The sequence below is a fragment of the Bos grunniens genome, chromosome 8 (genome assembly GCF_055505025.1).
Source record: "Bos grunniens cultivar Pamir isolate PY7600 chromosome 8, Bosgru_T2T1.0, whole genome shotgun sequence".
NCBI classification, from domain to species: Eukaryota; Metazoa; Chordata; class Mammalia; order Artiodactyla; family Bovidae; genus Bos; species Bos grunniens.
Window position 1 is genome coordinate 36,741,666 of NC_141172.1, and position 27,057 is coordinate 36,768,722.

The window sequence follows — 27,057 nt, forward strand, 5'->3', positions numbered from 1 at the left end:
TTCTGCTTAAGTTAACCAAGAACGTGTCCACTGTAATTGAATCATGACTGATAAAATCATCAAATATAACCTAAGAATGGTAACTGGGAAAGAAACATGGTATAAAAATATTAGATATAAATCAAATGAAAGTTTTATGCATACCTATTTGCCTTCTGCCAGTAATCCTATGTAATAATCAGTTCTGTATCTTAAAAGAAATTAACTCAAATTACTCAAAATTCATTTTGCACTGTTGAGTAAAATTACTGAGCCATTTAACAAACTAGCCAGCCACTACAGCTACTCACTCTTACTGGTCTTCCACAGTAGAAACTCTCAATAGCCTTTGGCTTAACCAATTCACCAAATATTATGCAGTGTCTGCAAAAAACACCACTGCTGCCCACAACAACACAGGCAAGACTTGTAGACTATATCTATTCTAAATATCAACTAAAAGGCATACTTGCTGCTGCTAAGTTGCTAAGTCACTTCAGTCGTGTCCGACTCTGTGCGACCCCAGAGACTTAGCTATCAACAGTGCTTATTCCCAACCCAGTTTATGCAAACTGTGCCATTGTGTGATGTGATTAAATATTATTTTAATAGATATACAAAAATGATATTGTTTCTACAAAATTTAAGTTGAATATTTTGGAAAGAGCCAATAAAGATAATTTTTAAAAACAAAAAAAGGAATGTCAAAAGAAAAGTGAGAACTGTTAACAGTAAAAGGTTAGAAGGTAAAGGAATTTGTAAAATCTAGACAGATTGTAACTTATATTATTTCAAGTGTCTTAACTTTCACTTATTAAAAAAAAAAAAAAAACCCAGAAAGTGAAAGTGGTACAAGCTGTGTTGGGAGTGTACAGTTTATGCAAATGAGTAAATGCAGGACTCTACCTTGGCCACCTTATGCGAAGAGTGGACTCACTGGAAAAGACCCTGATGCTGGGAGGGATTGGGGGCAAGAGGAAAAGGGGATGACAGAGGATGAGATGGCTGGATGGCATCACCGACTCAATGGACATGAATTTGAGTGAACTCCAGGGGTTGGTGATGGACAAGGAGGCCTGACGTGCTGTGATTCTGGGGTCGCAAAGAGTCGGACACGACTGAGCGACTGAACTGAACTGAACTGAACCTTTACTCAAAGAAAAGGATTTACCCTACAACAAAAGACAAGTAAATGAATGTATATTTATGCTTTAAGTAGAAATAAAATAATAGCTGTATTTTTATTCCTGATTTACATCCTTAACTAAAATAAAAACAATAACTTTGGGGAGGAAAAAAAAAAAATCACTCTGTGCCTTTATAATACAGACATAAAAATCAAGCAAGGTCAAAACCTGTCAAAGTCCCTCCTTACGGCTAAACAACCCTTTCCCTTGTCCCTTCCATAGTGCCAAGCCCTCCATCCCTGACTTAGGAAAAAGTCCTATCAATGTGAAAACTTAATTTGAATTAATGAAAAACACAAAGCTCAGTGGATTTATTCTCATACTTATTCTCTCAACACTATTTCTTTAACTTCTGCTTTAGAGGTAATTCCAAATTTACAAGAAGGGGTGGGGGATGTGGAAGCCCTGTATACACTTAAGTCAGGTTCATTAAATCAGTATTTTACCCTGTTTGCTTTATAAATTTATGTTCTCTTTCTCTCCACACACTCACAAATATATGCATTTTTTCTGAGTTAATTGAAAGTAATCTACATACATCATGACCCTTTACACCTTAAAACTTCAGTGTGCGTTTCCTAAGAATCGAAGTCTTCTCTTACACACAGATACAACAGTTCTCAACTCCAATAAGTTTAACAAAGATATAATACTTATGTCTAATTTCTGTGTTCCAATTTTGTCAAGTGACCCAAAAACATCCCTTATAGCATTTTTCCCCCTCCAGTAGGGAATTCAGTCTAGGATTAGGTATTGCGTGTAGCTGCCATGTCTCTTTAGTATCCCTAAATCTGGAATATTTCCAGAGTATGTCTTTGTCTTCAATGACATTGTCATTTTTGAAGAGTACAGTCACTTCATTTTATATTTAAACACCTGAACATGTTTTAAATACATTTCTCATTTTGGTATATTTTTTCTTTTGTTGCTGGTAAATAAAAATGCCATTAACTTTTTTGGGGGGTCATTAATTTATTTACTTTTATTGAAGGAGAATTGCTTTACAGTACTGTATTGGTTTCTGCCAAATATCACCATGAATCAGCCATAGATATACAATGGCCCCTCCCTCTTGAACCTCTCTCCAACCTCCGTCCCCATCCCACCCCTCTAGGTTGTTATTGTTACCACAGCCCCAGTTTGTGTTATTAACTTTTTAATGATTTCACATATGACTACCTTGCCAATAATCTCACTTCTGAAAATGTGCCTATAGATTATGATTCTATATAGATCATGTGAAAACTATCTGAGAATAGTAGTTTTTTCCTTGTTTCCTTCACAATACTTATTCCTTTTATTTCTCTTTCTCATCTTACTGACCTGAGACACCCTAGTGCTAAAGAGGAGTGGCAGTGAAATGTCTTATTATAAAGGGAATGCTTCTAACCGTTCCTCTTCAGAATGTTTACTATGTATAGGTACCCGTTAATGGGTTAGCACTTTTTTCATCTGCAGTAGAGATGGCAATGTTTTGCTGCAGGAATTTTTTTTTAAGAATAATTGAAAATTGAAATGTTATTTTATGAGCCTTAGCACAGTCTTCATAGTAACAACAATAATAAAACATATGCCAGCTAATAAAAAAAAAAAAAAAAAGCTCTGTTCTATCGCTTTCTCTCGTTTTTTTTTTTTAATTTTATCTGGGTGGGGCTCATTTGCTTTTAAAAGAACTCTATCAAATAGTTTTTCTACATCTATTATGATGGGTTTTCTCCTTTATTTACGATTGAGATTAATACTTTAATGTTGAGCCAACCTGTATTTCTGGAATGCGCCTGATCTAATGATGAAGTATTGTCAGAATGGCACACTGTGGAATTATTTATGTTAAAATATATTTAATATTATCTATCTTCATAAGTGAGGCTAGTAATTTTCCTTATTCAAACTGTCCCTGTCCAGGTGCTGGTAGGAAGACCTGTTAGCCTGAAAAAATGAGTTAGGATGTGTTCCTGAAAGAGGGAAACTATGAGTTTCTGAGGGCTGAAATTAAGTATTATTTAAATACTTAGTAGAACTAGCTAGAAAAGCCATCTGAACCTGATATTTCTTTGTGGTAAGACATGTAACTACAGAATAAAAACTCTTAAATGGTATAACTTGAATTTATTTCAGCATTTATATTTTTCTGGAAAACTGTGCACTCGAATGTATTAGCAGAAGTTTTTAATGGACTCATCTACAGTGTAGTATTCTTTTCAGTCCTAACACTGTTTTTGTCCATTTTTTCTTCCAAGATGAGGATCCCATCACTCTCAAAATACATCACACATGACTAAAAAGTAGTTAAGAACCACTGGACAAGATCGTGGCCACACAACTGGACTGAGCTGTGCTTCCATCTATACCCAGAGGTATAAGCACTTCATCTCTGTTAATGTTTAGCCTTGGTAACCCTTAAACTTTAGAAATTAAACAAGTTCAGTGTCCCTAAACACTAGTGGGCAGTAGTTCTGAGGAATGAAAGTGCTTTGATTTTTCATAAAGTTACACTTTTTATTCTTGAAGAACATTCTTTTTGCTTTGCTGGTGTTTTTCTGAACAGTAATTTATAGTAAGTTTTCTTTGATAATTTTTATTTCATAAAATTAAAAGGTGACAAGCGTATGTCAGCCCAGCTTATTTTTCAAATCTGGGGATCAATAAACTAATGATCTCTATGATCCTTCATGAGCCCAGTGTTATATGTGAGAGAGGGAAAAGAGAGGAGGGATGGAAAGGATTGCTCATTTACATTAATAAAAATTGAGTAGCTTACTCAAGTTGAAGTTCTTATGTACTTTCCTGATTTCTAAGCTTTTAACTCTACAAGAGTCCCACCTTTCCACCTAGATGAATGAAACTTTCAAAGACAACATTCTTAACAAACCATTCTCTCAGTAAAAATGGCTTCCAAATCAAAGTAATTCGATTGGAATCAGAAATTAAATTGGCAAACCACTTTAATTTCCAATTCTTTAGTTTGACATTTAAGATAAGTAATCTCATTATTTTCCTCTAAAGCACACAGATTTTCAGACTTTTCCAACTATCCCTCCTAAATCATTCATTTATTCATTCAAAAGACAACTCTTTCTATAGCTAAATAAGATTCAGTTCAGTTCAGTCACTCAGTCGTGTCCGACTCTTTGCGACCCCATCCATTCAAGAGACAACTGTTTCTATAGCTAAATAAGATTAGTCAAAGAATTTGCCTGCTTAAATTATTTAACTTCAAGGACCTGGAGATAATAAGGAAGAAAGAAAAAGCTTTATGTTAGATAGGTAAAATAAGAGAGCAATCTCGAAAATGCAAAACACAAGCAGTGACTACTGAAAGAAGCATATCCACTATAGAACAATTAATGGAAGCAGACCACAAAGTCATCTTAAGATTCCTCTCAGCAATGCCCAAATATGTGACAAGCAGAAGCGGAAAACTGCACTGTTAACAGCAGAGGCAGCTAACATTCAAGAATTTTCTAGTTATGAGAGGTATACACGTATTAATACCCTTTAATCTGGTAAGAAATTTTGACATAAATGTATCATGACAAGGGAAAAGAAAGTTTACAAACAGCAGTAATTCAAAGTAAGAAATCTGTTTACCTAGGAAGTAGTTTGCAGTGTTTCATAAAAGCCAGCAGTTTCTTATACTGCAGTGCAGGAAAGTGTCATCAGATTTTATGATTCAATTTGTCAAAGGTACAGAGAAGACAAAAAAAAGGAAAAAAATCAGTAAATATATTCAATAAATGCAGACTTGGTACTAAATACTCTTTTAGAAGAAAGCAAAAAATTAAATGCTTTCAATAGGAAAGTACATGATAAACTGATCACAAGACAAAGAAAGTATCATTGTAGCATTAAATTTATCTTAAGAATTTAGAAAATATTAATTTTAAGTGACCAATGTTTTCTTTACTGTTGGACTCTCCTTACAAACCTATTTTTAATTTGAAGCCAAAGTAATCTCTTATCAGCATATCAATAAAACCTTTAAACATGGAACGAAAGTGCTTTAAAATTTCTAAGGAGAAAAACCATTTTTAAAACATAGAAACTTGACCTTCTATCTGATTATGAGAGATCTGTGACATGAAAAAGGCTAAACAGAAATTCTGAGCAATTTTCAACACATATGAATTAAGGGAAAAACCTTAATTCTCTGTTAATTCCAATTTTTAGGAAAATTACACTAAAATTTGGGTCCTGACAAACCCCCAAAATTAGGCGATCAATGCCAACCAATATTTCTGCTTGAAAAGGGAAAAAAGGATTGTTCTCCTATGAGTAAGAAGAATTTAGAAACTTGATGTACTTTCTAAATCTCTATTATTATGCAGCAGGGTGACAAGGATTGACAAGCATAACTGTTTAAGAGATTTCAATAGTTTCTAAAACTTGTATTTCATGTGATTGTGAGCTCTAACTAAAAGCTGACTAGGCTTGGATTGTCTTCCTCGGGGAACTTAGGGCGGAGGGGCCACTTGAGAGGAAGGGCCAGAGGTGCCCAGGACCCACACACCTGCTGTGGCTTCTTGGCGCCCTCTGCAGGCCAGCAGGTCAGCCAGCCCCTCACCACCCTCCACAATGCCCCAGCCCAGATCCCAGAGCCTGGTTGACACACAGGGTAAAACACATGTTGCTGCCAACTCTACAGTGAAGCCCAAGTAATCTTTACATCTGAGACTGCCTATGAAAAGGACTCATCGGACGCCATGTAAATTACTCTTACGTTCTTAGTTTCAAATATTAAAATGAAAGTCAAATTTTAAACTCTTGTGAGAACATATCTATATGCAAACTTTTGAAAATATATTCATATGCAAACTTTGAAATTATAGTCCGTAAGATTCACAATCACATAAGCCACACGCAATATCGGCTATACTGGGGGTGGGAGGAGAACAGTTTGGAAAACATCAGAAACAGTAGCCTGATGGTCCTTGCTTGTTTCATTTGTTAATGAGCGAAAGAAACACTACTGTAAAGAGTTATGGTAATCTGCACATTTTGGAGCAACTCCCATCTGAAAGATCAACCGCTATGGAGAAGGATTTGCTAGATCGTCATCCTACACGCCAGGTTTGGCACAGTACCTTGCCCAGATATTTATCAATCATTTATTCTCTTAATCTTGATACCAGTACAGGGCTGCCTTGACATGCAAATGCATCTAAAAATATTTCCCATGTGTCTTAGATGAGTTTAATTTTCAAGATAACAAATCTTTAAATTATAATAAACACAATCATGATACACGCACAAAGAAAAAAATCATAATCTGCTACCCAATGCTTCTTACTGATTATAAAATATGGCTTAATAAATAAATAAGGCCAAACCTTCATTAATGTTCACAAAAAAAGAACTTCAGCTGGGCCACCTTTGGTTGTTGGACTCATAATTTTTGTTGTTTAACAGCAAAACAAATGTCTCCATGTACCCAGTCTTTCTCCATTTGCCTGGTCTTTTAGGGGAGGCAGTCTATCTGCTTCTCAACAGTATGAGACCGAGAACTATGCTCACTGACAACTCTTAAAATACAACTGTCTTATTAAAATGAACCTTTAAAAGGAAAAATCAAAAAAGCCCTGCATTTTTTGGTTCTTTACTGTGCTTTTTACATACAGTATCTCATTTCCATTCTTTAAAGTTTTCTGTGAAATTGTGAGACTAAGGCTCAGAAATAAAAATCCCTATCCTAAAACCCAACAGCAAGTAGGTACAATGATTGCACATTTAGTCTACCCCAGACTCAGACCTGAAACATAACTGATGTCTTTACTCAGCTCTCCTGCTACCACAAAAACAAACAAACAAAGCCCACTAAATTAAGAATAAATCTGCAACACCAAGCCCAGATGTTTTCACAGAATTATGCTCAATTTTTAAGAAACATAACCCAATGTTACTTAAACTGTTCCTGATCGCAATGCAGGGGGTGGGGGGGACAAGCTTTAAAATCCTTAAGACACAAGCTAAAATGGGTAATTTTGTTGTTTAATGGCTAAATCATGTCCAACTCTTTGCCACTGCATGGGCTGCAACACGCCAGACTTCCCTGTCCTTCACTATCTCCCAGAGTTTGCTCAAACTCATGTCCATTGACTTAGGGATGCTATCCAACCCTCTCATCCTCTGCCGCCCTCTTCTCCTTTTGCCTTCCATCTTTCCCAGCACCAGGGTCTTTCCCAATGAGTCAGCTCTTCACATCAGGTGGCCAAAGTGTTGGATATTCAGCTTCAGCATCAGTTCTTCCAATGAATATTCAGGGTTGATTTCCTTTAGGACTAACTGGTCTGATCTCCTTGAAGTCCAAGGGACGCTCAAGAGCCTTCTCCAGCAACAAAATTCAAAAGCATCAATTCTTACACAAGAGAAGCCACCACAATGAGAACCCTGAGCACCTCAGTCAGAGAACAGCCCCACTTGTCAAAACTAGAGAAAAGTCTGAGCAGCAACAAAGACCAGTGCAGCCATAAATAAAGAAATAAAATTAATTTTTAAAAATGTTCTGTAAAATCTGACTCTTTTATATATATACATATTATAAAGCTATGACAATTAAAACATTGATGTGGGACTTCCCTGGTGGTCCAGTGGTTAAGAATCTGCCTTGTAATGGAGGGGACACAAGTTCAATCCCTGCTCCGGGAATTAAGATCCCACATGCCAAAGGGTAATTAAGCCTGCAAGCCACATCTAGAGTTCATGCACCACAAGGAAAGATCCTGCATGATGTAACTAAGACCCAACACAGTCAAACAAATAAGTTTTTTTTTTTTAAACGGAGGTAATGGTACATAAATAGATCATTGTATAAGAACCTAAATGACTTTCAATACTGCACTGGTTAAATAAATTATCATATATACAATTATCATTATACAATGCAATATTGTATAATCATTTTGAAAAAGAAGCTCTATACATATTCATAGAAGGAGAAAAGGTGGAAGTAGTGACAGATTTCTTCTTCTTGGGCTCTAAAATCATCACAGATGGTGACTGTAGCCATGAAATCAGAAGACAATTGCTTCTTAGCAGGAAAGCCATGACAAACCCAGACAGTGTGTTGAAACGCAGAAACATTACTCTGCCAACAAAGGTCCATATAGTCAAGGCTGTGGTATTCCCAGTGGTCACGTACGTTTGTGAGAGCTGGACCATAAAGACAGAACACCAAAGAATTGATGTCTTCGAACTGTGGAGCTGGAGAAGACTTCTAAGAGTCCCTTGGACAGCAAGGAGATCAAACCAGTAAACCTTAAAGGAAATCAACACTGAATACTCTCACTGGAAGGACTGATGCTGAAGCTGAAGCTCCAGTATTTTGGTCATCTGATGCCAACAGCCAACTCACTGGAAAAGTTCCTGATGCTGGGAAAGATTGAGGGCAGAAGGACAAGAGGGCATCAGAGGATGAGATGGCTGGATGGAATCACCAATGCAATGGACATGAACTTGGGCAAACTTCAGGAGATGGTGAGGAACAGGGAGGCCTGGTGTGCTGCAGTCTATGGGGTCCCAAAGAGTCGGACACAACTGAGCAACTTCACTTTCATGCATTGGAGAAGGAAATGGCAACCCACTCCAGTGTTCGTGCCTGGAGAAACCCAGGGACGGGGGAGCCTGGTGGGCTGCTGTCTATGGGGTTGCACGGAGTCAGACACGACTGAAGCGACTTAGCAGCAGCAGCAGGCAACTGAACAATAACATATACATTCATGTTTTTAAAATCTCTCCCAAGGGGATGGATAGGGGAAATTAGATGAAAATAGTCAAAAGGTACAAGTTTTCAGTTACAAGATAAATAAGTACTAGGGATATTACATACAACATGATAAAGATAATTAACACTGATATACATTCTATAAGAAAGTTGATAAGAGAGTAAATCCTAAGAGTCACACCACAGGGAAAATTCTTTTTCTATCTCTTTAATGTTGTATCAATATGAAATGACGGATGTTCACTAAACTTACAGTTGTAATTGTTTCATGATGTATGTTAAGTCAAATCATTATGCTGTACACCTTAAATTTATACAGTGCTCTATGTCAATCATATCTTAATAAAACCAGGTGGGAGGGGATGGTCACATCCAGGGTACACAGTTAAATGAAAAGAAAAATAAGTATAGATACTACCATTTGTATTAAAAGATATACATATGCATATATGCTTGTATTATTTAGTCGCTAAGTTGTGTCTGACTCTCTGTAACCCCATGGACTGTAACCCACCAGGTCCTCTGTCCATGGGATTTCCCAGGCAAGAATACTGTAGCGGGTTGCCAAGCCCTCCTCCAGGGGATCTTCCTGACCCAGGGATCGAACCTGCATCTCCTTCGTCTTCTGCACTGCAGGTAGATCCTTTATCTACTGAGCCGTGGCTTCCCAGGTTGTATAGAATATAATGTTGTATAGAATATCTTATCTATATTTATATCTATAGATCGATCTATATATATAGAATATCTATATATGGTTGTATAGAGTATCTTATAAAGAATATATAGACTATGTCTAAAAAGCCCTAAAAGAAACAGTTTTAACGATGGTTAACCAAAAAAAAAAAATGCCTATCTGATGGCCAAAGGTGAGAATATGTACATTTTACCCATTTATACCTTCTTAATTTTATACACTGTTGTATATCTTGCATTGCATTATTATTAAAATAATAAATATTTCTTTACACATGAGTATAAATAATAATTTTAAATAAAAAAACAAAGTTATCAAAAAGGCATGAAAAATGAATTTCCCTATCTCAGAGCCTGATTCTTCCTGCTAAATGAGAGCTGCCTGAATGTTGTAGGCTGACAGTTCTCAGTAAAGTGACCAAATTTTAGATAAGGCTTCCTTTTGAAAATTAAATAAAAGCAAAATGAATGAGATATGCTACCAGCAGGGGAAAAAAAATAAGCCTCAACAGTACCAGTCAAAGGGATGCTTGTGACCTTGCTGAGTACCTGATGGACTCCCTAAACAGAATCAAAGCAATGAGACTGACGTCCAATCAGAGAAACAAAGGGATGTCCTCAGGACTAGAAGTTAAATGTCTAGTGGAAAAAAGGAGTTAAAAGATGGAGATAAAAAGAGAGCCAAAGTGAAGGAATTTGCTTTCTTCTTTAACATCCTTCAACAGGAAAAATGGATCTGCAGGAAGAATGTTCAGAAGTGAGTACTTCTAAGGGTCAAGAGAAGCCCAGCAGGTAGAAAATACCCCATCCAGATGATGCCTCCTTGCAACATCCACCTTCAGGACCTGCCTGTCATCAAATAATGTGTTTCCCACAGGCCAGACTTTCCAGAAAGAGCCCTGAAGAACAAAGAACATGTATGCCTTGGGTTTGAGTTCTGGTTCTTGTGAGTTTGATAAGGGAGTGACACTGAGGACTTTAGTCCTCCAATGCCTGACATACTCTGGATCACTGGGAAAAGTTCAGATTCCTGAACCTGCAACGCTGAAAATGAGAACAGGAATATGAAATCCCCCAAAAGTTCTGTCACAGCATAGAGTTCAGTTAAAATATCCCTGTGCTTGGCACTTAGGTTATTTCCAATATGTAGTTGGCAAAAGAGAGTGGAGATCAACATTTCATGGTGGGGCTAAACAGCACCAAGCCTTTTCCACACGGTTTTGAAAAGTGAGCAAACGAGAATCACAGCCCTAGGAATCAGCAGGAGTGATAAGCTGAATGCGACACGGGTGCCCAGCCAGGCTCCTTAATTCATACGTTCACAAATACTTACTGGTTTGCCTTGATCCCTGTGTTTTCGTTTCTGTAATCTTTTTTTGTTGGTTTGTGAGAAATTCAGAAAACAAAATTGATGAGCGGCCAGCCTTAAAACACACCTCTAATGAGCTCAGGGAAGCAGGGTGAAAGAGTGCTGGCTATTAGTGGCCCAGAAAAAACTCAGAAGAGAAGACCTAAATAAGTCAGGTGTAGATTGTTCTCAATCTGACCTTAAGCAACCCTCCTCTGAGAATGAGGGAGGCCAGAACGTCTAAGAAAAACTAGCTTTCAGCAATAGCTAATTTTAAATGTGCGGAGGGGGTTGGGAGGTCGTATTTAAAGCTATACTTCATCAGACAAGACGGAGAAAATACTTAATTGTGTTTAAAAGGTGGGGAGGGGCTAATGGAAATGAAGCATTTCCCTAGGATTGCCTTAAATTTCTGCTATTCAAACTGCAGTCAGCAGGCCTACCTGAGCTAGTAGATGGTATCTATCAGTCTTTTTATAACATGTGAAACAGAACAACAGAAAATATCAGAGTACAGTACAGGCGGCAAAGTACTGTTCTGTGGAATTCCTGTTTCAGTTTTACACGTGGGGAGGGGGTCAGGATGCGTAAAACATATTTCCTACCGTGTGCCTGATTTTAATTTCCTGAATTTTGTCATGTATGTAAATACCATTAATTTGTATAACAAAGGTTTACTGAGCACCTGTACTATAATGCCTGTGAAACAACAAAGCGCTGGTGTGATATACGTGAAATAAAAATACCTGGTCCCTGCCCTTGTAGAATTCTTTCAGTTTAGAAACAAATTATCAAATAATTGCATAAATATAAAATTATATACTGCTAAATGTTATGGAAGGAAAAAGTTAAGTAAATTAAGATTGCTTGTCATTAGGGAAGCTGATTTAGATTGAGGAAGAGGTAGGGTGACTGGTCAGGATTGTCTAAGAAACTGCACTCAAGCAGACCAGAAAGATGTACTCGGAAAGGAAGCGGGAAGGAAAAATCTGCCTGGCAGAAAATGGCACAATCAGGGACTTCCCTGGTGGTGCAGCAGATAAGAATCTGCCTTGCAATGCAAGAGACATCAGTTCAATCCCAGTCTGGAAAGATTCCCCCATGCTGCAGGGCGACTAAGACTGCACCGCGACTACTGAAACCCGCGCGCCTACGAGAAGCCCCCCAACGAGAAGCCCACACAACCACAACGAACAGAAGCCCCCACCCTCCGCAACCAGAGGAAGCCCACGTGCAGCAACACACACTCACCAGAGCCAAACTGCTTAATTAATTAAACCTTTAAAATAAGAAAATGGCACTTCCAGCAAAGGTCTGTATAGAATGGGGAAACGAAAAGCTAGTGGGTTGAAAGGCAGAACCATCTAAATAAGGCTTAGGGAGGAGCTTGGAGTAGGAAGAGATAATGCAGGAATTTTAAATGTCCTGAGGGTCATTAGAATGATACAGTTTGCATTTTAAAAGATTACTGAGTAGAGAAGAGATATCAAGGGAGCTGGAGTGAATACAGAAATGGTACCAGATAGACCCTAGAAGATCTAAGCAGAAGTGACAAGGTTTGGTGATGGTACAAAAGCAAGGACTGAGGAAAAAAAAAAAAGCAAGGAGTAAGCCATGAGGTGTCTGGGATAACTCTCAGGTTTCCCAAGTTAACTGCTAAAATGTGGTGAGAAGGATGAAAAACTCAGAGGAGCAGAGCTGAGAGAAAAGATCACTGATCACAGTTTGGCCTGTTGTTAACAAGTAGAGATGCCAAATTAACAACTAAAACTGGACAGAAATATACAAAAATAAAGTCATCAACAAAAGGGATTTGAGGATACATTATTCTGCTCCTTATTTTCCCACAGTAACTTATAATACAAACTAGAAGAATCTAGAATATATTTTACTTTAAAGACTCACAGAAATAGACTCATAGCCTTAGAAAACAAACTTATAAAGGTGAAAAGTGGAGCGGGGGCGGGGACGCAGAAACTAAGAGGTTCGGATTAACATACATGCACTATTATACATCAACTATCTAATCAACAAGGACTTAAGGGCCTCCCGGGTGGCACAGTGGTAAACAATCTGCCTGCCGATGCAGAAGACATAAGAGACATGGGTTCCATCCCTGGGTCAGGAAGTTCCACTCGAGTAGGAAATGCAACCCACTCCAGTATTCTTGACTGGAGAATTCAATGGACAGAGGGGCCTGGTGGGCTACAGTACACAGAGTTGCAAAGAGTCGGACACAATGGAGCACATACGAATATGACTGTATAGCACACAGAACTCTACTCAACAGTCTGTAATAACCTACATGTGAAAATAATCTGAAAAAGAATAAATATATGTAACTGAATCACTTTGCTATACACCTGAAACTAGCACAACATTGTAAATCAAATATTTATTGTTGTTGACAATCAGTAAGTCGTATCCAACTCTTTGTGACCCCATGGACTCCAAGCACGCCAGGCCTCCCTGTCCCTCACTATCTCCCAGTGTTTGCCCAAGTTCATCCAATATAAAGCAAAAATTAAATTTAAAATGTTTTAAAGTTTATATGGAAGACCAATTCATAAAAACCACAGGAGTTGAAGCCACTGTATATCTGAAAACATAGAGCAACAACGTAACTTTTAAAGAGTCACATCCAAAATAATCCTCTTTCATGAATTAGTCAGTTCAGTCACTCAGTCATGTCCAACTCTTTGCAACCCCATGAATCGCAGCACGCCAGGCCTCCCTGTCCATCACCATCTCCCGGAGTTCACTCAGACTCACGTCCATCCAGTCAGTGATGCCATCCAGCCATCTCACCCTCTGGCGTCCCCTTCTCCTCCTGCCCCTAATCCCTCCCAGCAGCAGAGTCTTTTCCAATGAGCCAACTCTGCATGAGGTGACCAAAGTACTGGAGTTTCAGCTTTAGCATCATTCCTTCCAAAGAAATCCCAGGGCTGACCTCCTTCAGAATGGACTGGTTGGATCTCCTTGCAGTCCAAGGGACTCTCAAGAGTCTTCTCCAACACCACAGTTCAAAAGCATCAATTCTTCGGCGCTCAGCTTTCTTCACAGTCCAACTCTCACATCCGTACATGACCACTGGAAAAACCATAGCCTTGACTAGACGGACCTTTGCTGGCAAAGTAACGTCTCTGCTTTTCAATATGCTATCTAGGTCGCTCATAACTTTTCTTCCAAGGAGTAAACGTCTTTTAATTTCATGGCTGCAGTCACCATCTGCAGTGATTTTGGAGCCCAAATGAATTAGTAAGGAATCATTTTTCTACTGTGTTTACAATATGCCCATTATCTAACACAGTGCATGGCACATAATACAGGTTATCTATTGAAGACAAGTACCCACTCCTAGGCAAAATAAACCATCCAGCAAAAATAAGGAAAATGGCACAAATAATAAGCAATTCTTCAAGGAAAAACTACTATGGAACATACAAATGTATAATTAAGGGCATTTCTCAGGGGAAAAAGGGGAAATAAGTTATTTTAACACAAACTTAGCTCTCCTATTCAAACAGATGCTAGATTCTATTCATAAGAATCAGTTTAATTTCAATCTTCTAGGGAAGATCATCCCTAGGCAACCTCACCAATCCCTAAATGTCCCTAAATATAGAAAGAATCAAAATGTAATAAAAGCTCTATGTTGAAAAGCTATAGTAAAATCTCATCGAGGTTATCAAAAAAAAAAGTTAAAATGGCAATTACTGATGATTTTTCTTTTTCCTCTAAAGTCTAATAATAAACATGGTTTATTAGAGAACAGATTTTCTTAAAAATATGCATTTGGTTTTTTCTATTCATAAAGGTCCTAGTGATACACAGGAGAAAAATCCAAAGATGCACATATACACAAAGAAGACAAATTAACCATATTCCCATTGCCTGGAAGTAACCACTTTCAATATTTCACGTGCAACTTTTTCTGTACATACATGGGGATAGAAAGTAAAGAGTGATACACAACTGATGGTGTAACTGTTTAAGTCTATAAATGAGATTACAGAACACGACTATGACTGGTATGGGATTGAAAAAAGACTAATTTAAAGGGATAACTGAGCTGAGCTATCTGAAGGATAAGTTGTAATTAAGAAGACAACACAGGCTGTTACAGTAGTAGTGGAAGCAGAGGGAACATGAGCCCCAACCAGCCAAGGAACTGTGGAGAGGGAGGAGACTGGCTGGGCAAAGCCTGGTTAGGGCTGAGAGAACTTGATCCTTGGGGAAAGAACATGTGAGGCCACTGAAAGAGAAGCAAAGTAGACAGACTTCTCAAAGTAACTGTCCCAATTACTCAGGTAGGGAAAGGATTAGGCCCTGCAAGTGTGGACTTAAAAGGACCAGCATCCTCTCCCAAACGGTATAAAGGGTTATCTTGGGGAGTGGAGAGGTGGGTGAAGCTGCAAGGAGAAAAAGATAATAATCCAATATTTTAAATGTATCCTTTAGGCTCCATAAAACCTTCTGGATTGGTAAAAATAAGGAAAATACAGTGACTTTAACTATGTCACAGCTCCCAGGAAACTCATATAGAAATAAAAAAGGCTTGGGTCTATAGAAAAGAAAAGAAATGAAGGCAGGGAGAGAAGCATTAAGTATTCATATTACCAAAAAGAGAAAATACAAACTTTAAAAGATTGAAAGCACTGCATCAGACACTGAGTTTAAAGAGCATGGAATATACATATTTTATATCTCTAATAACATACAATAAATACATCAGTATCAAGGAAATAATCATTATGACTGTTACATACACAAAAAACACTGGGCTAACAGAAACGGACGATCTTGATGACATCCACACAAGAAAAACATAGCACTAAACTCAGGACAATGCCACACACAGAGAATTCTGCCTCTAAGAAGTGGTCTTTGCTTGGTAGAACAGGAAAGAGCCAAAACAGGACCCTCAAAGCCTTGGAGGAAGCATCTCTCAACACTCCTATCCCTACTTGCTCATTCACTCATTCAAGAGAAAATGTTTAGTCCAGCAATTCCACTACTACCTATATACCCAAGTAAAATAACAAAATTTTTAAAAAATGCATCCATACAAAAACCAGTTCGTGGATGTTCACAGCATTATTTATAACAGACAAAATGTAGAAACAACCCAAATGTCCATAAACCAATGAACAGACAAAATGTGACATATCCATACAATGGAATATTAGCCATAAAAATGAATAAACTATTGAAACATGCTATAACATGGATGAACTTTGAAAATATTAGGCTAAGTGAAAAAATTCTAGCCACAAAAGACCAAGTATTATATGCTAACATTTATATGTAAAGTCCAGAATAGGCAAGTCATTAAGACACAAAACAGACAAGTCACTGCCTAGGGGCTGGGGTGGAGACTGGATTTGGAAGAAATGGACAATAACTAATTGGAAACGAATTCTGAGGTGATTAAAAAAAAAAAGGTCTAAAATGGACTGTGCTAATGGTTGCTCAATTCGATGCATATACTAAAACCATGGGGAAAAATCCATTTTTAAATAGGTGGATTTCACAGTATGTGAATTATATCTCAATAAAGCTTTTATTAAGAAAGAGGGTATCTGGAGCACCTGGGGCACTATGGCAAACTGCTGGAAACAAAACAAAGAAAATACATTCAATCACACACAAAACCTGTGCTCAGACTATACCTTTCTACTACAATAGAAAAGTCAGTCAACAAGCAATTAGAAAACAATGAGAAATGCAAAGAATTCAGACTGTGCCCCAGGAACACTTAACTTACTCCTGGGTGATTAAGATGTCCAGAAGAGAACTCAATATAACAGATTTTCGTCCTTAAATTGAAAAGTCTAAGAAATTAAGTACCTGTTCCCAGTCTCTTGAAATCTGCATTCTCATGGAATGTGACTGACAGCAATGGACTGTACCTGTTGTATCTGTGCACGTGCAATGTTTAAAATACGTTTTTAACTTTACAAAAGCAACAGATTATAGTCTGCTAATAAAATGAAACAACTCTACTATTTAAATTGTACTGTCAAGTTCGTGAGGGTGCTCTAATGTGCAAACTTTTCACAGCACCTTAAATTGGAAGAAAGAGGGCCTTAAAAACCCGAATTACCATGAAATACATTCCAAAACAAAGCCTGGGGGTTTGGGAAAGGACTAGAAAGGTGGGAGAACGTGACTAAAGATCAAAAAGAACTGAGTGCTACGAAGTAAAAATGGATCTTTAAGATTTAAAGACACTTATTTTCAACCACGACATTTTGAAAGTAGAATATTTGTAACTGTTGTCAAAGAAACAGCGAAGCTGAGTTTCCTGAGATTTAAAAAAAAAAAAAAAATACTGCAAATTCAAGTGGGTGAAATGGAGCAAAGTTTGGTCTGAACGTAGGTGAACCGACCCTACCAAGAAACTTCCACGAGGGTAAGGGTGGAACGATTGCAACTTTTAACCTATACTTACGAAGCAGCGGTTGATAAATCATCCCGCAGGGTAATTTGCCAACTGCTTTAAAAAAAAAAAAAAGTTTGTCCCCTCTTCTCTAGGGGGGAGGAACCAGACAAAAAACCTCCCAGGCATCGCCCACAACCAAGCCAGACCGTGCAGACGTGCGTGGTTGCAGCTCAAGGGAAGACTGGCTCCGAGTTCACCCGGAAAGCATCCGAATCGAGCCCTGCTGGTTTCATTGGCTTAGCCCAGAGGAAAACCCCAAGCTCGAGCCGGGAGCCCCAGCCTACCTGGCTCCTTTCTTCACATTCCCACTCCTCGCCACGTGCCATGCCTAGCATTCCACGCGACCCGATCCGACTTATATTTATTAAGCACCCACTGTCTACACCGCATCACGGCAAGAAGCACTGCAGGAGGAAATGGCCCCACAGCGGAAAAACCAAAAGGACAGACACAGGGGCTAAGGACGAACCCAGGAGAGGGGTAAGCTGCCTACGGTGGGGTGGTCTGGAGAGGAGCCTTCACCCTCACGTCGCGGGTCGAGACAGTCCCAGGGAAGAAATGGCCCCGAGGGGCGCGCCAGGCCCGGCCTCCCCGGAGTCCGCCGCAGACCGGGCTGGAAGGGGAAAGGTAAGGAGTCGGCATTTCCGAACCACCGCGCGCTCCTCTGCTCCACCGAGCGCGACCCCGACTCCGGTCCCCGGGAGAACGGCTAGCCCGGGGACCGAACCCCCGCGAGGGCCGGAGCAGGCTGTCACTGGCTCCCGCTTCCCAGCCCTGCGACCATGGCTGGCCACTCTCTCGCCAGCGTGACAGCCACGGCGTCCGCGGACCGAGCGTCTCCGGCCCGGCGTCTCCGCTCTGCCAGACGCCGGCACCCCCTGCTGCCCCGCGCGGAGCGGGACAGTACCGGGAAGACCGCCCGGGCCCCTCCCCCCACCGGCCCCATCCCCCGGACTCCGGAAAAGCGGTTACCTGGCGCGCGGGCGGGGGCGAGGACACGACCCCGAGGAGGAAGATGAGAAGGAAAACGGTGGCCTCCGGCCCAGGGAGATTTGGGAAATTTGGAAGACTTGTTCCGCACTGGGTGACAGCTGTTTGCTGCGCACGCGCACCCGGCCCCAGTCGCCCGATCACTCCGCCGCTCCTCACCCTCCCGTCCAGGGCTGGGAGGCAGCGGCGAAGGCGCGCGCACGGGGCCAGCCGGCTCTCCCTGCGCGAGGGCGCGCGCGTCGTCACGTGACCGCTGGGGCCCGGCACTTGGTGGGTCACGTGAACTTCCAAACTGCTTAAAGGTGCCAAGCACCTTCTTGCTTCGGCTTAATCTTTCGCACAGTTCTTAGGCTAGGTTCGCTCGCCGCCGCGCTTCGTGTTTTCGGGAAAGGAACATGTCCTCTTTTGCCCAGAAGGGGAAGATACTTGAGCAGAAGGAAGAGACAGGTGCACAAAACCTTGCCTGGGAGCGCGTACCGGGTTCCTGCAGGGTTGGACCTGATGAAGTCCACGCGCCACACGTCGCCCAGGGCTCCGCCGCGGGCCTATGGCGGTCCCCGGCGCGCAGACGTCAGAGTGGCGTTGCCATGGGTGGGGCCTCGCAATGCCCAGAGGAGCCTGGCTAGGATGTCTCGGCTTGCTGCTGGGCAGCAATGACAGGGTTTTATGGCTGAGACTTCTGAGCCTCTAGACCGACATGGGAGGTCCCAAGTAGGCTAAAGGTGTCTGCCTGCCAACCCCTTAACAAGTAACTCAAGCAAGAAGCTTGTTATTAGCCGAGAGGAGTCAAACTGTCCCGTAATTCAGTCACCTACGCGGAACAAGTCCCACCCGGCGCAGGTGTGCTCTTGAGTTGAAGAGTCCCGAGGTGACCCCAATAGGAATTAGGAATGGAGGTCACTCAGAAACATAGGATGACAGCAGTATGGCCTGAATTGTAACAGGAAGTTCAAGTGCCTCCGGACCCCTCAGAAAGTAGTTAAACTAGCTTGCTACATACAACTTGTTACTCCTGAGCTGTACCTCTGCCTTACAAGATGTGCGGAAGAACCACACAGACCTTAATTAAGCGTTTGCACTACCAAAGACAGATGGCTGAGTACCAGGTGTTTTGCAAAGCTGAACAATTTTTTTTTAACTTCCTGTAGAGACTCCAGCTGGGTCCCCTGTGGCGTTTCTCCTAACGTCCGGCTAAGATTGGGCGGAACCTTACACTTCTGAGCACACTTGGGCTGTCTTATATGCTGTGTTTTCTACTGCAATCCACTGATTTTTGCTTTTTAAAATATCTGAACAGGTGCATTTACCGCACCCTGGAAGTTTTTTTCTCACCGGAAGGAGCACTGCAAAGGCAGGTGAAATATGGGTGATTAAGTAAAGCTAATGGGATTATTGGGTCACCACGTTTCTTTAGTCATTAAATTTGAAACAAGGTTTAGGCTCCATTACCCACATAGGTACACGTCTGAACTTCCCTAACATGTAAACTCAACTGGGATTTCTCCAACTGTGTATACTATGAGGACCACAACCTTCCTTACAAGTCAATTGTATATGCTAAAACAATAACAGTCATTTAGGGCTTACTGTGAACTTGATATTTGTTTAAAGAGCTTCACATATATTAACAAAATTAATCTTTATAATCCTGCAGTGAATAGGTATTATCTCCTTGTTACAAATATGAAAACTGAACTGAGATTAGGAAACAGCTACTAAACACCGGGGTCCTTGGAAGCCATATACTGCATTGGACTAGGAACCTAGTACACCAAATTAAAAGTCTGGAAACCTGAATTCCAGTCCGTTCACAATTTGAAGACAGGTAATATTCCACAAATAACATTTGTTGAACACAGTAAATCAAGACTGCTTTTTTTTAATCTGAAAAATGAGGGTGACATACCAGCTTTGCTAATTTTGAGAATTTTTGAACATTAAAGAAGGTGATGTACAATGTCAAAATACTTCAAAAGCTGAAAAGCATTGAATCTATTAATATTAAGCGCTTTAGTTTTGGAAACTGAATTCAGCCTACTAGAAATCAACTGGATTCATGTCACAGAAGACAATGTTGTGTCTTTCTTATACTGAAATACCTCTATTGTAAATTATAATGAAAATTAAAATTTTAGCCATATAGTAGGTTAATTTATTTGGGTGAAATTAAAAATGCCAGTTGTAATAAGATGGAGTTTGTATAATGGAAACATAGATTTTCTTTGAAGCTTATGTTATGTAAACTACTGTTCACCTCAGAGACAATACTAGTAAATTTTTTAAATATGTATAATGCAGCAAATTGATAAATTGATACACTACTAAATAATATAGTCTAATTTTAAATATACTTAAGTCCATTCGACCTTTGAAAATATAAAGTATTAAATAACTAATACTCATTAATGTTTCTATTTATCATTATCACATACATGTCTGTTACTTATATAGGTACAATACAAACCAACCAATACTAGATGTTTAGATGATTTTTTAAAGTGTTACAGTGACTATGATAGTGAGTACCTAACAAAATTAGAAATCTTGGTAGCTGTTCTCTGTGTCCTGTGTTCTGAAGCTCAGATCAATTTATCTCTTATGAGGATTATTATAGAAGTCTCCTAATGATCTCCCTACTTCCAATGCATTCTCCACCCATCCCGTACCCCTGCAACCCATCTTCTGTACTGCAAGTCAAAATTATCCTCCTGAAATAAAAACTGGATCATGATTCCACCCAACTGAAACACCTCACTAATTTCTTATCATTAACAAAGCTTTTCAGTCTGAGTCGCAATGGCCAAAAAGAATATGGTGACCAAGGATGTGGGGATAGACACTGAAGTGAGTCAAACCTCTGTATAAGCTAAATATTCAATCAGTTTGGATACCATTATGTCTTAATAAAAGACACCTAAAATTACCACTTAAAATATTTAATTTTCCTTTTAAATATTTGAATAAAATTAAAGTTTGGGGGTGATATGTCATTTTTTTCCCTAGGCCTCCAGTTCTGTGTGTGTTTCATAAGGTGGGGGACTGGGGGAACAAATGAGGTAGTTTATGTTTTCTCTCACATCAAGGAAAACATTGGAACTTATTTTATGACATCTAATCATAACACAATAAAAAAATATTTATTTTTCCAAATAAAAATAAAACTACATACCTAAACCAAAGTTGCAAACTCAGTATATATAGTTGTCAGTTTCAATCAATCCTTTTTATTATGTATTATTGTTATTATTGCTGTTTGTACTGTTTTATGTTATTTGTACAGGCTTTGGATAATGATACAGCTATGAATAGGACAGAAGTGGCCTTCCTCTCATGGAACACACAATAAAGCCAGTGAGATACCAACATGCATCTACAGAAATGGCTAAAAATAAAAACTGACAAACACTGGTGACAGTGTGGGGGAACAGAAACACCAGTAGAAATATAGGCTTCCCTGGTGGCTCAAGAGGGTAAAGCGTCTGCCTGCAACGCAGGAGACCTGGGTTCGATCCCTGGGTTGGGAAGATCCCCTGGAGAAGGAAATGGCAACCCACTCCAGTATTCTTGCCTGGAGGATCCCATGGACGGAGGAGCCTGGTAGGCTACAGTTCATTGGGTCACAAAGAGTCAGACACGACTGAGCGACTTCACTTTCACTTTCATGCATCAAACACATACACAGAAAGTTTTATAGCATTACCCATGAGGCTCAAGCAGGGACCCAAAAATCTATTAGCAGTTAAGTAGAGATGTAAATGTCAGTACAGTTCTACAATGGAAAACTATCCAGCAATAAAAATAAATGAATTATTGCTACCCATAACAGAATGGCTAAATCTCACAAATGCTAAGTGAAAGAAGCCAGACCCAGAAGAATACATGCTGTGTTACTCCAGCATGTATTCTACTTTTAAGCATCCATCTAGTTTTAAATGTGTTTCTATAACATTTAAAAGTAGATAAAACTATTCTATGGTGTTAGAAGTCAAAATAATGGTTACCTTTGAGAAGAAAGGGGTGGAACAATTGGGGAGGGGAAAGGAACCTCTGGGGTGCTGCTTATGTTCTGTTTTTTAACCTGGATGATAATAATTGTATAATTCATCAAGCTGTACACTTATGGTTTGGTTTATGCATTTTATATGTGACATTTAAAATTTAAAGATTTTCAAATAGTATGTTAATTTTTATATATTTTTCTAATTTTTGTGTATTTGTTATAGCAATTTTCTTACCCATTTTGACAAATGGACTTTCCAGGTTGATTTAACTTGCTAAACAAAGGGTAAAACTTCTGAACCTTCCCCTTCCTATTGAACGAAATTTTTTGTTGATTAGAAAGAGGAAAACGTGAAGGGAAAAACAAATGAAAAGGAGACCAAGCTACTTTTTCTATTGACCCTTAAGAATCTCTGTAACTGAAGGAGTTTTCTTTTTTTGTTTCCTTTACTTGGGTAGTTTTATCAGGGTTGTCAGTAACTCACTATGAAAGGTAATACTCCATTACAATAATTATGTTAGTTTAATTTTTTTAAGCTTTCTCAACCATATTATATCTCAGCCCTATATATACTGATATTTCAAACCCTTTTTAGTTGCAGGCAAACAATATACAGGCATACCTTGGAGAAAATGTGGGGTCTGTTCCAGAGCCTGCAATAAAGTGAGTCAAATGAATTTTTTGGTTTCCTAGTGTATATAAAAGTTACGTTTACACTATACTGTAGTCTATTAAGTATGCAATGTCATTATGTCTTTAAAATGTACAGACTCTTAATTTAAAAATACTTTATTGCTAAAAAATGCTACCCATCATCTGAGCCTTTAGTAAGTTGTAAATTTTTTACTGGTAGAAGGTCTTGCCTCAGTGTTGATGGCTACTGACCGATCAGAGTGGTGAGTGCTGAAGGTTGGGGTGGCTGTGGCAATTCCTTTATATAAGACAACAATAAACTTTGTCACATCAAATGATTCTTCCTTTCACAAATAATTTCTCTGTAGCATGCAAGCCTCTTTGATAGCATTTTACCCGCAGTAGAACTTCTTCCAAAATTAGAGTCAATCCTCACAAATGCTACCACTGCTTTACCAACTAAGTTTATGTACTAATATAAATCCTTTGTTGTCATTTTAACAATCTTCACAGCACCTTTCTCCAGAGTAGATTCCATCTCAACAACCCACTTTCTTTGTTCATCTGTAAGAAGTGACTCCTTATCCATTCAAGTTTCATCATGAGGTTACAGCAATTCACCGACATCTTCAGGCTCCACTTCTAATTCTAGTTCCTTTACTATTTCCCAACACTACACCTGCAGTTCCTTCTTCCACTGAAGTCTTAAACCTCTCAAAGTCATCCATGAGGGGTGGAATAAAATTCTTCCAAATTCCCTTAATGTTGATAGTTTGACCTCTTCCCATGAATCTCAAATGTTCTTGATGGCATCTAGAATGCTTGATCTTTTTGAGAAGGCTTTCCATGAGTCGACTTTGTCCAGATCCATCATAGGATAACTATTACCACAATAGCTTATGAAATGTATTTCTTAAATAATAAGACTTGAAAGTCAAAATGACTCCTTCATCCATGGGCTACAGGATAGATGTCATGTCAGCAGGCATGAAAACAACACTAATCTCGTTGTACCCCTGGATCAGAGCCCTTGGGTGCTCAGGTACATTGTCCATGAACAACAATATTTTGAAAGTAATCTGTTTTCTGAGCAGTAGGTCTCCACAGTGGGCTTAAAACATTTAGTCAACCATCTTGTAAACAGATGGGCTGCCAACCAGGCTTTCTTTTTCCATTTATACAGCACAGGCAGAGTAGATTTTGCATAATTCTTAAGGGCCCTAGGATTTTCTACATGGTAAATGAGCATTGGCTTTAACTTCAAGTTACCAGCCACATTAGCTCCTACTAAGGGAGTCATTCTCTCCTTTGAAGCTTTGAAGCCAGCCATTGACTTCTGCTTATTAGCTATAAAAGTCTAGATGACATTTTCCATTGTAAGGCTGTTTCATCTACCTTGAAAATTTGTTTAGTGTAACCACCTTCATCTTAGCTACATCTGAGTAACTTGCTGCAGCTTCTACATCAGCACTTACTGCTTCGCTTTGTACTTTTATGAGATGACTTCTTTCCTTAAACCTCATGAATCAACCTCTGCTAGCTTCAAATTTTTCTACTGTAACTTTCTCACCTCTCTCAGCTTTCATGGAATTGAAGAGAATTGGGGCCTTGCTCTGGATTAAGCTCTGGTTTAAGGGAATATTGTGGCTGGTTTGATCTTCCTTCCAGACCACTCAAACTTTCTCCATATCAGCAAAAAGGCTGCTTCACTTTATCATGTGTGTGTTCACTAGCATAGCACTTTTAAGTTCCTTCAAGAACTTTTTCTTCGAATTCACAACTTGGCTAACTACTTTGCTTGAGAGTCCTACCTTTTGGCCTATCTTAGCTTTTGACATGCCTTCCTCATTGAGCTTAGTCTTTTCTAATATTTTATTTAAAAAGACACACAGTTCTTCCTTTCACTTGAATACTTAAAGACCATTGTAGGGTTATTGATTGGTCTAATTTGAACAGTGTTTTGTCTCAGGAAGTAGGGAGGCCCAGAGAGAGGGAGAGAGAAGGGAGGACAGTGAAGTAGTCAGAACACACACAACATTTATCAACTGTTTGCCATCCTATATGGGGATGTGGTTTGTGGTGCCCCAAAACAATTATAACAGTAACATCAAAGATCACTTATCACAGGTCATCATAACAAATACAAAAATAAAAAATTCAAAATATTATGAGAATTACCAACATGCAACACAGAGACACAAAGGGAGCAAATTTTATTGGAAAAATGGTATCCATAGACTTGCTCAATGCAGAGTTTCCACAAACCTTCAGTTTGTAAAAACTGCATTATCTACAAAGCACAATAAAACAAGGTATGTGCTTTTAATTGTTTTTAAATATAAAGGGGGATGATTTAAAAATATTTTTTCTCCTAAGTTTGTTGACATCACTTCTGGTTAATAAGGAAAACAGCAGGTCCATTTCTGATAGCATATGACAATACCATGTGCATGTCAGTCAACTGCTTTGGTGTATAAGCCAGAGGTTTAATGGAAGAAGGTGTATTGCTTTACATTGTAAACCCCAGAAAAAATTATGTGGAGTAATAAGTCTATCTTATATCTAGCCATTAAATGCCATATAATTTCCAATGTATTGGAGTGCATCTGATTTATTACATCAATCTGTGGAGAAGAACTATTAATTCACTCATTCAAGCTTTATTGAAATATCCTAGGAAATGGCACTCTGGTATGAATTATACAAACAAAATGTTCTACTTGGTGGAGAAATTGTCCCTGACAAAATCAGAAACAAATTCTGCTTTTTTAAAAATACATGTACATATTTGAACTAAGTGTCATCATAAGTTAATACTTACTTTCCACCAAAAAAAAAAAATGCTTAGGGATCTTCAGCAAGTTAATTTTAACTGAAATACTTTTGTTTATATATTTTTTAAGTGCTCACTCCCACTGTGGAAAACTGGCATTGCCTGTTAAAGTTGAACATATGCATACCCTGTGACCCAGAAATTTCTCCTCCCCTAAGTCTGCATGTATATATAGATCAAAATACATGTTAAGAGAAGCATTATTTGTAATTAGCAAAATCATATTACTAAAGATAAAAGGGAAAGGTCAGGATTTATAGGTTTAATAACCATAGAACAAGCCATATATTTCAGGTAGAGGCCAGGTAAGATACTTCTAGGCCTCAGGTGGAGCCAGAAATAAAAGGTAGAAGAAAAGTTTTAGGCCCATAAAGTCCCTGTGGTGGGAAAATGTGGTCAAAACCAACCAGGAGAAGACAGAAGTTCTGCTAGTAGTAAGCTTGTGATGGGTGAACCTGAGAGGGGTTGAGATTTGTACCAGAGTCAACAAAGACATCTACTGTGGTGAAAGGGGAGGAATTTAGGGGAATATTAACTGGCACCATATCAGGGTCCCAGTCTAAGTACACCTCTTCCATAATGATCATAAAGTACTTGTAATTTCACAGGATATCCTGAATCACTAACAGGTATAAACTTAAAAGATCCTTTCATTGAGAGAGACATCAGATATGCTACTGCTACTTTTATAGTCTCTGATTATAATAGAAATTAAAGGATTCTGCATCTTAGAAATGAAACTGTGTATATTAATTTGGAAGAGACCACAAAATGTTGCTCTAACAATACTTGGTTTTCACAGCATTGTTGCTGTTCAGTCACTAAGTCGTGTCCAGCTCTTTGCCACTCTGTAGGCTGCAGCACGCCAGGCTTCTCTGTCCTCCACTATCTCCCAGAGCTTGCTCAAACTCATGTCGATTGAGTTGGTGATGCTATCTAACCATCTCAAACTCAAGCCCCTTTCTCCTTTTGCCTTCCATCTTTCCCAGCACCAGGCCTTCCGTCTTTCCCAATGAGTCAGCTCTTTACATCAGGTGGCCAAAGTGTTGGATATTCAGCTTCAGCATCAGTTCTTCCAATGAATATTCAGGGTTGATTTCCTTTAGGATTGACTGGTTTGATCTCCTTGAAGTCTAAGGAACTCTCAAGAGTCTTCTCCAGCCCCATAATTCAGAAGAATCAATTCTTCTGTGCTCCAACTCTCAAATCTGTACATGACTACTGGA

At 39.1% G+C, this 27,057-nt stretch overlaps 1 protein-coding gene across 11 annotated transcripts in view; it reads right to left on the reverse strand.

Moving 5' to 3' along the window:
• Positions 1-18,483, reverse strand: part of KDM4C (lysine demethylase 4C) — a 411,074-nt gene extending 392,591 nt beyond the window's left edge. For 4 of the 11 annotated variants that reach the window (XM_086415154.1, XM_086415161.1, XM_086415164.1 and 1 more), the window contains exon 1: positions 18,348-18,483. The gene's annotated coding sequence lies outside the window, so the exon portion shown is untranslated. Of the gene's footprint in view, positions 1-4,757; positions 4,805-10,915; positions 11,750-12,181; positions 12,527-17,844; positions 17,989-18,347 lie in introns of those variants that run through there. The other 7 variants (XM_086415158.1, XM_086415162.1, XM_086415157.1 and 4 more) reach the window with 6 other exon arrangements.
• Between the last annotated feature and the right edge of the window lie 8,574 nt (positions 18,484-27,057).